The sequence below is a fragment of the Glycine max genome, chromosome 15 (genome assembly GCF_000004515.6).
Source record: "Glycine max cultivar Williams 82 chromosome 15, Glycine_max_v4.0, whole genome shotgun sequence".
In the NCBI taxonomy this organism is placed as follows: Eukaryota; Viridiplantae; Streptophyta; class Magnoliopsida; order Fabales; family Fabaceae; genus Glycine; species Glycine max.
This window is the reverse complement of record NC_038251.2, coordinates 28,286,989-28,298,364: the sequence shown is the minus strand read 5'-3', so window position 1 is coordinate 28,298,364 and position 11,376 is coordinate 28,286,989. Positions and strand designations below refer to the sequence as shown.

Sequence of the window (11,376 nt, the reverse complement as noted above, 5' to 3'; positions counted from 1 at the left end):
GGAAACGACCTAGGATCACTTCCTAGTTACTGCATTTTCATGTTTATTTGATTCGGGTACGACCTTGATCAAATTTGGCGCTGTTGTCGGGGAGTAGTGTCCAAAGGCTTATAATAGCTAGTGTCATGTTAGTGTTTAATTATTTTGGTTCAACTGAGTAGTCATCTGCCCCATCTGATTTGTCTGACTCTGAATTGAGGCTCTTGTCTCTTGCTGAAATTGCATATTCTGGATGGTCATTTGCCTCACTAACTCCTCTAAGGAAGGTTTAGAAGGGGCCTTAGTTGCTTGTTGTCTTTGTTGTTACTACTGCTGCTGCATTGGAGGAGGAACATATGGCTTGCTTGGACCAGTAGCATTCTGGAAGGGAGGGACAGGCTGTTATTGTTGCTGCTGTTGTTGTTGTGGAGGATTTGCCCATCTCAGATTTGGATGATTCCTCTAACCTGGATTGTATCTGTTGTTTGAAAGATCATAATTATTCTGCTATTGTTGGTTTTGCTGCTGAGGAGGTCTATTATAAATGTTTGCAACATAGGCTTCAGGTTGCTCATTGACTCCAGATTGCTGCAAAGAAGGACAGAGATCTGTATGGTGATCAGCAGAAGAACATAGACCACAGACTCTTGCAACAGTAATAGGTGAAGATGCAGATTTCTGATTTATGGCAAGTTGAGTTACTAGGTTGACCAAGGCATCAAGTTTTCCCTCAAGCTTCTTATTTTCAGCAGATGAAGATGAATCTGTGGCCACATCATGGACTCCTCTAATTACAATAGCATCATTTCTTGCACTGAATTGTCGGGAGTTGGAAGCCATCTTCTCAATCAGATTCCTAGCCTCAACAGGAGTCATATCACCAAGAGCTCCACCACTAGCAGCATCAATCATACTCCTCTCCAGGTTGCTAAGTCCCTCATAGAAATATTGCAGAAGGAGTTGCTCAGAAATCTAGTGGTGAGGACAGCTTGCACACAATTTCTTGAATCTTTCCCAGTACTCATACAAGCTCTCTCCACTAAGTTGCCTGATGCCTGAAATGTCTTTTCTGATGGCAGTGGTCCTTGATGCAGGGAATAATTTCTCCAAGAACACCCACTTAAGGTCATCCCAGCTGGTAATGGACCTGGGAGCAAGGTAGTACAACCAATCTTTTTCCAGAGAATGAGGAAAAGCCTTTAGAAAGATATGATCTTCCTGGACATCAGGGGGCTTCATGGTGGAACAGACAATATGGAACTCCTTAATATGCTTATGAGGATCTTCACCTGCAAGACCATGAAACTTGGGCAACAAATGTATTAGTCCAGTCTTGAGAACATATGGAACATCCTCATCAGGATACTGATTGCACAAGCTTTCATAAGTGAAGTCAGGTGCAGCCATCTCCCTAAGAGTCCTCTCACGAGGTGGAGATTGAGCCATGTTCTCAGTATGAAAATTAGCAGTCGAATGCTCAAAATCAGAATGTTCAGAATCACCAGCAATAGAATGCTCAGAATGCACAGAATGCTCGGAATGCTCAAAATGCACAGAATGATCAGGATGCACACTATGCCTAACTAATCTATGAAAGGTTTTATCTATTTCTGTATCAAAGGGTTGTAAATGACCTGGATTGCCCCTAGTCATGCACTACATGCAGCAAATCATGTATTTCTCAAACAAGCACCAGGGGTAAAAAAGGGTAAAAAGCTAGGGGTAAAACTACAACTATACTCAAACGATATCCAAATGAGCTGAAAATTTGTGAGCAACACCCTAAAATCATGAAAAGATAGCACAAAAATTTTCAGACAAAAATTCAAAGTCTAACTATGAAAACTGCCTAAGAAAACTTTAGAAAAATAGGACAATAATACTTAAAAAATAAAAAAAACTTAGTAAACAGATGATTTTTTAAGTTCTAAGAACTGCAACCAGCTTTAGCATGTTGGGATGGCATGGGAAATGTTTTTCTACCCCAAATTCATATATAATAATAGTCATTCTGATAACAGGAGCAAAAGTTATGGCCGTTTTAAGTTTTGCTAAAAACAAGTTCCCAAATTTTTTGTATCTCTCAAATTCAGCCACACCAAGTGCTTCTGGTATTTTTCACACAAAAGATGGATCAAAAGAAACTACCACACAAAAAATCAGCCAAAAATAACAACTCTAGCTATCAAAACAAAAATCGCCAATTAATTAGAAAAATCTGGCACTGTTCATAGCACTATTCACAACACTTTTCCCTTGCGGAACCACAAAATTTCACTCCTAAACAGGGGACACCTCTGAACAAGAGACAAGACTGAAAAGCAAAACAGAACACTACACAACACTACACACCTAAAACACACACAAACAACACTAAACACTGCAAATTAATCACATAACAAAGATTTTATAAAAACAGACAGAAACAAACACAAAGACACAAAAACATAATTATGAACCTTTGGACCACTACTCCCCGGCAACGGCGCCAAATTTGATCGGGGCCGTACCTGAATCAAAAAAACATTAAAATGAAGTATCTAGGAAGTGATCCTAGGTCGTCTCCCTGTGAGCAATGATCAAACAAACGTTCATAACATATAATAATAAAACAGTAACGAATTGGGGGGGGGGGTGTTTGTTTTTGTAATTTAACCAACAAGCAAACTTGAATTGAAAAAAATAATAGAACTAAAACATGTTGTTTCCCCTTTATTCAAAAGCAAGTCTCTTATCCTAGGTTACAAGAATTTATCTCTAATCAGCTCAACCACTTAATCCAACCCAAAATTAATTTACTAAGCGAAAATTAGCACAAGACTGTCATTATGTGATTAAGCAACACATACACCAATTAATTCCTCTCACATGTCCATTAAGCATGAACGTTAATTAAGCACAGAGACAATTAATCAAGCATTAAGCATGCATGGATTAATATCAGCAACAAATACAAAATAATTGGTGAAGGGGAAAAACTGATTAGGATTTAATATTAATAACAAAACCTCAAAGAGATCTATGCTTAATCCTCAAGAGAAAACAACACTAGAGATTCAGCCTTCCATTAACAGCAGAAACGAATAGGAAATCAAAGGCAAAAAATGAACTAAAATTAGAAGACAAATGAAAACAAAATTGGAATTAAAGGCAGAAAACGAAAATGGAGTTCTAAGCGAAAATTAACACAAGACTGTCATTATGTGATTAAGCAACACATACACCAATTAATTCCTCTCACATGTCCATTAAGCATGAACATTAATTAAGCACCGAGACAATTAATCAAGCATTAAGCATGCATGGATTAATATCAGCAACAAATACAAAATAATTGGTGAAGGGGAAAAACTGATCAGGATTTAATATTAATAACAAAACCTCAAAGAGAGCTATGCTTAATCCTCAAGAGAAAACAACACTAGAAATTCAGCCTTCCATTAACATCAGAAACAAATAGGAAATCAAAGGCAGAAAACGAACTAAAATTAGAAGACAAATGAAAACAAAACTGGAATTAAAGGCTGAAAACGAAAATGGAGTTCTACGTGAACAGTACCATGCATGAACAGTAACCCCGAGAAAACTAAAAATGAAACCCTACAATCTGTCTCTTCTCCGTGATCAATAACCAGCCACTCTTAAAACCCTAGCAGTTGGGCTCACTAAAGGTCACTAGGCCCCAAAGCTTACAAATCTGATTTTTGGGCCCAATAAGATCTGGTGGCCCAATTACAAAAATATAGTCCAAAAACGAAATAAAATAAAACTGGACAACAAATAAAATTGTCTGCTCTCTTCAAGTCCAAGTCAGTTCAGCCCAATTGCTTATAATTCTCTTGAAATTAAATTAAAACATAGAATTAGTCAAGTAGGCCCAAATGATAAAATTGCATAATTAATTTGACAATTAAGGCTAATCAGTAATTAAAATGGTGACAAAAAGCTGTAAGAAATATGAGAAAATAATGACACATCAAGCACCTAGAGTACTTGAACAACATTTCGTTTGATTAAGACGAAGAGGAATCAAACATGTGTCTAATGGTTCATACAACCTTTGAAGAATTTGAATCAGAACAAGAGGATGAGGTAAATTTAGATGACCCTGAATCTGTTAAATAGGCCTATCATGAACTATTATCAAACCCGTCCATTCTTTCAAAAGCTTACAAAAGTTTGTCAAAAGATTTTAAAAAGCTATCCAAAGATCATATAGAACTTGAAAAAGCCTTTCAAGATAAAGTAGATGTTACTTTGGATGAGTCTACTCAGACATGTGATGCTTATGAAACTCTTAAGGTAAAAAGTATTAGCTCTGTCTAGAGAATGAAAGAATCACCAACGAAAAAACCTGTTCTATTAGAAAAATTTCAGGAGTTGAAAAACAAACTGAAACTTTGCAAAAAGAATTGAAAGAACTTAATGATTATCCAAATGAAGAAAGAAATAATCTCTAGAGAGAGAGTGCATAAACACACAAAGGTTATGAGGATCTTGAAAAGAGTAAATATAATCCTTGGGTGGAATGTGAAGAACTCAAAAGATCTATGCAAGTTTTAAATGGAAAACTCTAAAAGAATGAAGAATTTAATGGTTAATCTCAAGATGTTGTAAAACTTCATGAAGAAATTGAAACCTTAAAGTCTACATTAGCCAAATTTGTTGGTGGAACAAAAAGTCTTGACAAACTCTTAAGATGTTTTAGATGTCCCATCGAAAAATCTAGAAATGAATATGGGGGATAAATTTATGTTCATGATGAAGATATTGTTGTTTGCTTCCCTTGTTGTAAAGATGGACATATGACATCCAAATGCAAGGATTGACCTAGAAAGGGTGTTTCCAATGCATTTAAAACTAACAAGAGAGGATCCAAAAAGATTTAGGTACCTAAGGAAATGATAATTCTTGTTGCAGATGTCCTTGACAACAAGAAGAAAATGTCCATCATGGTACTTGGACAATGGTTTCTCATGACACATGACAGGAGAAAGATGTATGTTCCAAAGCTTGACTCCCTATCATGGTGGAACCTTCACTTTCAAAGGGAATAAGAAAGGGCAAATAATATGAGTGGGTAAGATAAGTATACATCCCTATCCATCTAATAACAATGTATTATTTGTTGAAGGACTCAAACGCATAAGTCAATTATGTGATAATGGATATGAGTTTATCATCCTGAACAAGGAAGGGTCTTTACTTTTTTTTCTGCTAAGAGAATAGGAAACCTCTATAAGATCAAGTTAGGTGAACTATCTGACAGAAAGGTATCATGGTTGTTGTCTATCAAAGAAAATCATTGGATGTGACATAAGAAACTTGGTCATGCAAGCTTGAGGTTAATCTCAAAGCTATAGAAACATAACCATGTAAGAGAATTACCAAGTATGCCATACAAGGATGATTTACTTTGTGTGGCATGTCCAAAGGGAAAACAAATCAAAAACTCCTTTTCAAGTAAAAACATTATTTCCACCTCAACACATCTAAACTTGTTACATCTTGATATGTTTGGTCTAGCTAGAACAACATCCATAAGTGGAAAGAAGTATGAACTTGTCATAGTGGACGACTACTCTAGATGTTGAATTAGAGTGTTTGAAGATTTGAAGACTAGTCTTAGGATCTTTTGATTTTAATAATTTTGCATTGCCAAACATATTTCTAAAGTTATGGAATTTTTATTGGATGTTCTTAGACTTGGCATGTTGAGTGTTTTAGGCTTTTTGGTTATCAAACATGAGAAGATATAAAAAGTTTCTAAGAGGCAATAAGTTCAACACTGTGTAATAGATTACTGAGTTTAAGTAATCAATTACAAAGTATTAGAACAAGAAACAAAACTTACCTCTCTTGAAATATTGGCAAGTTTTATCGAATTAACTGATTACTAATTTTTGTAATCAATTACCACTTATTGTAATAAATTAGATTGCATCTAGAAACTTATGAGCTCTTTGTGTTTCAAAATAATTGATTACCATATTTGATAATCGATTATTCCAGAAATCATATTAGCTTGAGAAGCTCTCTATGAAACAAGATAATTGATTACCTTATTCTATAATCGATTACCATATTTCTAAAAATGCAGAACAAAGAATAATTTAAATGAATTAATCGATTACCCCATTTTTTAATTGATTGAATCCATTTTTTTGTGAAAACTATGTATACCCTCACTTATTCATTCTCTTCAGTGACTCTTGATTAGATCTTATATGTTGAAAATACTTTATGAGAGTCATCTAAGGGAACCACTCTGCATTTCAACAAGAGATTCATGATGATCAAGATTCATTCATTCTTCATCATGATTTGACCAAGAAAAGAAAGGCTTGAAGATATTGTGATTTGCACATTCAAGTGTATTCAATCTTATTTCGATTTCTTTCTAATTTCTAACCTTGATTAGGATTATTAAGGGTTTATGTGAGTTCATAGGGATTCAACTCCTGATCCTTCTCTTGTAGGATTCAAGAGAATAGTAGAATTTTAAGGAATTACTTGTGCATAGTGTTTGTACTTGGTTCTCTATTAGTTGAAGTTTTAAGGGGTCTTAAAACAATTGGATGTAGGCCCTTCAAGGACTGAACCAATATAAATCTTGGATATTCATCTGGATGTAGGGAATTCTATATGTGATTCTCTCTTTCTCAAAACCTTTTCTTTGATAATCAATCTTGGTAGTCGAATAATTGTAAAATGGTCATAATACTCTATTTTTCATAGAATTGTGCATTCATTATTTTCTTTGTTGAAAAATCTTTACTATCTAGTTTTTGAGAAAACCTATATTACATTGAGGGGTTAGTTTTAATTCAATCTTAAAGAACAAATTGGTAACAATTTGAAAAGAACCCCCCTTCTAGATTCCCGATTATTCCAACAATTGGTATCTAGAGATAGGGTCTTCAAAATTAATCAAGATTCTATCAAAATATTTTGATATGGCTGGGAATCAATTACCATTTATGAAAGGTGAATCCATTAAAAAACCTCCACTCTTTTCTGACATGAACTATCCATTTTGGAAACTTTAGATGAAATTTTTTTACGAAATATGTTAATAAAGGAATTTGGAATGTGGTGGTAAATGGTTACACAATTCCAATCCAAGTTGTTGAATGCAAAACTATAAAGCTGAATTATGGTTTGTAGATGAAATTAGAAGAGCTGAATATGACTCTAACGCCATGAATATCATTCACTTGTCCTTGAATTGTGATGAATTTTTCAAGGTGTCAGCTTGTACCATGATAAAGGAGATGTGGGATCTAATACAAATGACTCATGAAGGCACTTCAGAAATTAGAAGAGCAAGGAAGTATTTTCTCATTCAAGAGTATGAGACTTTTCGGATACAACAAGGAGAAACAATTTGAGATGGTCAAAAGAGGTTCACTCATATAGTGAATCATCTTAAGGGCCTTAGAATAGTGTTTGAGAAAGAAGAGTTGAATGTAAAGATACTAAAGTCCCTCAATAGAACATGGCAACCAAAGGTCATGACAATCTCCAAGTCGAAAAATCTTTCCTTTCTTACACATGTTAAGTTGCTTGGAAAATTAAGAGAATATGAAATGGATGTGACTAGTATGGTAGAAGAGGAAGCTAAATAGAAGAAAAGTAAAGGTTGTGCACTAAAATCCTCCATACCATCTAGTGATGAGAGTGATGAAGAAAGTGCATAAGGTTCAGAGAGCGAGAATATAATGTTGATTGTTAGAAAATTCAAGAAGTTTATGAAGAACAAGAATCCCAAAGGAAGATCCTTTCAACACAAGAAAAAGTTTAAGAAGAATGACTCAACCTCTTCTAATTTTACTTGTTTTGAGTGTGGAAAATCGAGCCACATGAAATCTGAATGCTTCATTTTCTTAAAGAAGCAACAAGGAGGAGAAAAAAAGGCAAAAGGTCATAGAAAGAAGAAGAAGGCATAGATAGCATGGGATGAGAATGCTTCTAGTACTTCAAGTGATTCAAACAATGAAGAAAAGGAAAATCTCTATCTTATGGCGGATGGTGATGTTGAAAGCATACCAAGCACTTTTGATTCTGAAATTGATCTTGATGAAAACTATGATAAGCTTTTAGATGCCTTCAATGAAATGCATTAAAGGATCAAAAGTTATCTCAAGCCAATAACTCTCTCAAGGGAAAGTTGAGATGGCATGTGGATAAAATTATAAGTTGTCAGAAATAGTTATCTAGTTTGAAATTAAAAGATAAGGAACTTGAAGAAGCACTAGAAAACTTTTCTTGCAATGAAAAAACTATCTCCACATATTCCCCTTTCCAATGTGAAATGTGTAAGGAACCTAAATCCAAAAATGAATATTTGCTAAAAACCTTGTCCAGATTCACAATGGGAAGAGATAATCTAGATGCACTTCTTTCACAACAAAAGTTCATGTTTAAAAAGGAAAGACTTTGCTATACTTTTGGCAAGAAAACCTTTATCACATTGAGGGGTTAATTTTAATTGAATCTTAAAGAAAAAATTGGTAAACATTTGAAAAGAATCTATTCAAACCCCCTTCTAGATTCTCGGTTATTCCAACATTGGATACTCTGAAACATCTTAGGCATACAAAGTTCACAACTCTAGAACCTTGGTAGTTGAGGAAGTTATTCATGTGAAGTTTAATGACATTAAGCTTGATAAAGAATTATCAAAGCTACATGAGTCCCTTGCAGAATTGAGATTGGAAGAAGGCATAAGTAGCAAAGCATCAGTTAACACCAACACTGAAGCTACAATGCATACCCAACATATGGACGGTCTTAAAAAAGAAGCAAGGGAACCCACTGGATGAAACATTAGAAAGAACCATCTAGTAACTCAAATCATATGTGATCCAATTGAAAGCATCCAAACAAGGTCATCACTCTAATCACAAAGTCATACTACACTGATCTTAGAAGTCAAACCTAAACACACAGACAAGGCAATGCAAGACAAGAACTAGGTGAAGGCTATCCAAGAGGAGCTCGATCAATTCCAAAATAATGATGTTTAAAGAAGTTCATAAAGCTCAACCAATTCCGAAAGAATGATGTTTAAAGAAGTTATTAGAGCTACCAAAGAACAAGAAGGTTGTTGGAGCCAAGTAGGTCTTCTATAACAAGCTGGACAAGAATTGTAAGGTTGTGAGGAACAAGGCAAGCTAAGTTGCCGAAAGTTACTCACAATAGGAAGGTATAGATATAAAGAAACCTATGCTCTTCTGGCTCATTTAAAGGCAATACAAATTTTACTTTCATTTGTTGCTCATAGTAATACGAAGTTATATCAAATGGACGTAAGAAACACATTCTTTAATGGACTCATCCAAGAGGAAGTTTATGTTGAACAATGTCTTAGATTTCAGAGTGACACTCCTTTTCACCATGTTTTCAAACTTAACAAAGCATTGTATAGACTCAAGAAAGCTCCTTGAGCTTGGTATGAAAAATTGAGTTCTTTCCTTTTGGAAAATGGCTTTGAAAGAGGAAAAGTGGACACAACCCTATTTCATAAGAACTACAACTCACAGTTTATATTAGTACAAGTGTATGTTGATGACATTATATTTGGTGTTACTAACAAAATTTTATGTGAGGATTTTTCTAAGCTGGTGCAGAAAAAATTTGAAATGAGCATGATGGGAGAACTGAAGTTTTTCCTTGAACTACAAGTAAATCAAACAAGAAACAAAACTTACATTCTTCAAACCAAGTGATGCAATCCTACCCTGCAAGGGCATTGGGTAGAAGACTCCAAGTAGATTGGCTAGAGATCCAAGGGAAGGCCCTAGGGTTCTCATGAGCCTTAGGGTAGATTTCGAGCCCATGGGCTAAGTATGAGCCCGCTTATCTTTGTAAATATTAGAATAGGTATTTCCTTCGTCTGGGCTTGTATTTTGGCCATTCTAGTAGTATAGGGTTTTAGCCTTGTATTTCGGGGCATTTTGAGTAGTCTTTGTAGTAAGGACTTTTTTTTTGTATTTTCATGTTTTTTGTCATGGGGGTGAGCTTAGCTATTATAGGGGGGTGTAGCTAAGCTCTAGCTTCTCATCTCAAGGAGGTGAGCTTAGCTATTAGAGAGGTATGTGTAGCTAAGCTCAAGCTTCTTTAGGAATCTTCTTAAGGAAGCTTCTCAAGGAAGTTTTCTCAAGAAAGCTTCTCAAGGAAGCTACCTAGTCTATAAATAGAAGCATGTGTAACACTTGTTGTAACTTTGATGAATGAGAGTCTTGTGAGACATACTTCAAAGTTCCACTTCTCTACCTCTTTTATTCCTTCAATTTCGTGCTCCCCCCTCTCTCTTTCTCTCCCTCTTTCTTTTCCTCCATTGAAGCATCCTCTCCAAGCTTCTTATTCAAGGCTCATCTTGGTGGTGAAGCTCCTTCTTCCATGGCTTATTCCCTAGTGGATGGCGCCTCCTCTCACCTCTTCTCCTTTGTCTTCCGCTGCATCTCCATGGTGGAAAATCACCATTAAAGGACCTCATTGAAGCTCAAAGATCCAGCCTCCATAGAAGCCCCACAAGCAAGTTTCCATCAAGTGGTAATCAGAGCATAAGAGCTTCAAGTAGGTGCTCCTTAAACCTCCATTAATTTTTTTGCTTTACCTTCTCTTCCATTGTTGTTTCTTCATTTTTCTCCATGTATCTCCTCACATGTCTTGTTCTAAATGTTGTTAACATGATTCTTTAGAGTTTCCACCGATTAAACTTGCTATAAAAGCTGGATTTGATTTTCTATGGTTCAAATTTCTTGTTCTTGTTCTTGAACCATGAATTGTGTTGAGTTTAGGTTCCTTTGAGTTTTTGTCTTGTTATTTTTTGTGGCTGAAACCGAAACCATAAAATTCTTACAAAAATATTAAAGTAGAAGAAAACCTCAAAAATCTAGAGTGACTTGTTCACCTATTGTAGTTTTGTCACAGAAGTCATGTCTAGTCATGAAACTTGTCACATAAGATTTCTTATGTTGTGCTGAATTTTATTTTCTTGTTTCTTTGTCTAACTCATTTGTTCATGAGTGTATGAAATTCTTTTAGCCTATTATTTGATTTGAGTCAAATCTTTCATGTTAATTAGTCCTTAACATGTTCATGCAAAATTCTTAGAGAGTCTTTGATTGTGAACCTTTTCTTGAACTTTTAGGTTTCCTTATGATTGTGTCTATTGTGAATTTGAGTTTTGGTGATTGAATTGCTGGCTGAAATGTTGATCCTAAGTGAATATTGAACTCCTAAAACTGTGGTAAACAATCCTAGTGAGTTCAACATACATAGGAAGGTTGAAAGTAAGCCCAAGGCAATCAATATACCGTGCTTAAAAAAACAAATCGCTGGTGCTGGCAGCTTGGACATACAAACTTGTAAAAATTACTGAGAATTGGT

General features: G+C 35.1%; 1 non-coding gene across 1 annotated transcript; it reads left to right on the top strand.

Moving 5' to 3' along the window:
• The first annotated feature begins 949 nt into the window (after positions 1-949).
• On the top strand, positions 950-1,056 carry LOC112999637 (small nucleolar RNA R71). Its single transcript, XR_003264848.1, has one exon. It is a non-coding gene; the product is annotated as a small nucleolar RNA R71 (small nucleolar RNA).
• Positions 1,057-11,376: the final 10,320 nt, after the last annotated feature.